Source organism: Herpailurus yagouaroundi, unplaced genomic scaffold (genome assembly GCF_014898765.1).
Source record: "Herpailurus yagouaroundi ecotype Mexico unplaced genomic scaffold, PumYag 150210, whole genome shotgun sequence".
Classification (NCBI taxonomy): Eukaryota; Metazoa; Chordata; class Mammalia; order Carnivora; family Felidae; genus Herpailurus; species Herpailurus yagouaroundi.
Window position 1 is genome coordinate 1 of NW_024422667.1, and position 3,136 is coordinate 3,136.

At 36.8% G+C, this 3,136-nt stretch overlaps 1 pseudogene; it reads left to right on the plus strand.

Moving 5' to 3' along the window:
- The first annotated feature begins 79 nt into the window (after window positions 1-79).
- On the plus strand, window positions 80-2,567 carry LOC121026644 (ubiquitin thioesterase OTUB1-like; annotated as a pseudogene).
- The last annotated feature ends 569 nt before the right edge of the window (window positions 2,568-3,136 follow it).

Below are 3,136 nucleotides of genomic sequence, written 5' to 3' on the forward strand. Positions count from 1 at the left end.
TAGTAGATTATTTTGGAAATCTTTAGTATGAAGTCAGCTTAAGTTTTATATTGAAATATTTAATATTTTCTCACTGTAGTTAAATGAAGTAAGTGAAGAAAACAAGAAGATGGAGATTCAGGCTAAGAGAGTTCAAGCTCGTTTAGATAATTTACAGGTAAGCTGCCTGCACAAGTGAATTTTAAATGATTGCCTTTGGGTTTTCTCACATTTAATACAATTGTGTTTTAATTCATGGATATGCACTGTTGCAGAGGAAATACAAGTTTATGACAATACAGAGACTGAAAGGAAATTCCCATGCTGCTAACGAAATGAAAAGTTTAAGACAAGAAAAAGTACCAGTCTCAAAAACTCACAAGGTATGATGTGATTGAAAATTTCTCCAATAGAAGGCAAAGACATTTTTTCTCTTTGTTCTTGAACCTTTTTTTCCCTATCCTTTTTGATATGAAAAGATTCATCATAATAATTCATTTACAGAGAAATAGCTGTATAATGTTTCTAATACGCTTCTATTTACAAAAGCAAAACAAAGTATTTCAGTAGTGTTTCAGGCCTAGTAACATTGACAGATCACAGGATCTTAAGTTTAATAAGAGCTTTATTATTCATTGTGTTTTAAGAACCCATAAGCTTTCAATGTTTTCTGTCAAGACTGCAGTCCACACCTGAATGAGATCTAATTTATTTATTTTTTCCTAAGGATTTTTTTACATTGAGGCATAAATTACAGTAACATAATGTATATTGTTAAGTATATAGTTTGGTCAGTATTGAAGAATGCCTATACTCCTGTAACCTACAACTAGATAGAGAATATTTCCATCACTCTAGAAAGTTCCCTTGTCCTTTCTCAGCTCTTCCTTGTAAGAAGTAGCTGTTAATCTGCATTCTATTACCATGAATTCATTTTACCTATTTTAGAACTTAGGTCAATGAGATTGTATAGTATGCATTCATTTGGGTAAGGCTTATTTTACTCATTATAACATTGGGTGTATCAATAGTTTGTTCCTCTGTAGTTGGTCAGTAGTATTCCATTGTATGACTGTATCACAGAATTTGTTTATTCTTCTGTTGATAGACACCTGGGCTATTTCTATTTTTTGTCTATTATGAATAAAGCTGTTAAGAATATTTGTGTACAAGGCTTTTAGCGGACATGTGTTTTCATTCATCTTGGAAATACAACTAAGGCCAGAATTTATGGGTCATAGATATTTGACTTTTCATGAAACTGCCAGTTTTCCAAAGCTGTTGTACCATTTTATACTCCTATGAATTTTGTGATTGCTCCACAACCTTGCCAACATTTGTTTTCAGTCTTTTTCATTTTGACCTTTTCGGTGGGTGAGTAGTGATATCTCAATGTGGGCTTTTAATAATTTTTATAAATCCTCTACTTATTTTCATAAAGTGGGAACACAGCACTGTTTAAAGATTTTTGTGGAATCTGAGTAGTAAAATCAGGAGCCACCATTGGGCAGTGTGACTCTGAAGGTGTTAACTGTCTGGCTTATGATGAAGACATCATGACTCAGGACCAAATTCAGCAAAAGATTGCTATGCAGAACCTTCTCTTCTTGGAGCTACTAGAACTCACCATCCTATGCAGGGAATATGCTGAATGACGTCTATCACTGGAAGATTGAGCACCTCCACCAAAAGTTCTCATACATCTGCAAGACCAGGCTTTATGTGAGCAGCTGCTGCTGCTGCTCCACCTCCTCCTCCTCCTCCTCCTTCTTCTTAAATGTTTATTTATTTCTGAGAGAGGGGAGGGACAGAGAGAGAGAGGGAGATAGAGCATCCAAAGTGGGCTCCGTGCTGCCAGCAGAGAGCTCAATATAGGGCTCAAACCCACAAACTGGGAGATCATGACTTACGCTGAAGTGGGATACTTAACTGCTGAGCTACCCAGATGCCCTTATATGAACAGCTTCTATCGAGGTTTTGAATTCTCCACGTGGAAATGCTGCTGGATGTCAGCAGGGAGTTTTAGCAGTTCAAGCCCGTATCTGCCAAGATCAAAGAAGACCTGGTTTCCCAGGGCTTCACTGTTCACAGTTGAAGATTTCCACACCATGTTTATAGACCTAACTGAGCAGATGGAGGAGCAGACCTAAGTAGCCAACTTGCTGCCCTCCTTCAATAACCAGAGGACCTTGGACTTTCTGTTAGTCTACCTGCAACTGTTCACCTCAGGCTTCCTGTAGTATGAGTACTTCAGTGAAGGTGGGTGCACTGTAAAAGAATTCTGCCACCAGGAGGTAGAGACCACATATGAGGATAGTAACCACATTCTTGTCATCATGCTGGCCCACGCCCTCAGGGTTCCATCCAGGTGGGTGGAAGGAGATTGCACAGAGGGTATAGCACCAACCTGCACATCTTTCCTGAAGTCTCTGGGCCTAAGATCTACCTTCTCTACCTCCTGGAACTACGATTTCCTCTACAAATAGTACTTGCCCCTGTCTGCCACTGCCCTGGCCTGCCACTGCCCTCTGCCAGGCAGCACATATGTTCAGAAATATTTTTTGTGGTTGTAAATGGAAATATTTCATACCCCCACTCTGACCTTTTTCCTCTTATACAGCCTTCCATGTTGTATTAACTCAGTTTTATTTCTACTCGGTACTTAATGATGACTGAAGTTATCTAAAGTTTCCATTTGAAGAAAACAGGTTAAAATTACTCGTTCAGAATAATGTAACTCTAATCTCATTCTGATTTTGTAGATTGCTGTCTGCTTAATGTTACTTTTTTATTTATTTGCTTTTGTTTCTTTGTCTTTTCAGATTTCTAAAAAACTAAATCTAGTGTAGTTACCTGTTTAAGGTAGATGTGTGGTAAATGTAGAATTTGACTAAAAGTGATTTGAAGGAATACTAAAATTAGTGTAATTGACTCTATAAATTTTTCTGTCATTTTGTTCTTTACTTTGCTTTGATAGACTCTCAGAGAGGAGGATTTCCAGGAAAATTTTCATATCCTGTTTATAGTATGTTATAAAAACAAAGAAACAACTTTTTTGGGAAGAAGAAAATACGAAGTTCTTTGGTGGAAATTGTTTTAACTTTCTAAATCTTTAAATTTATTAAAATATTTTAGCTATGATGGTATATACTTTTGA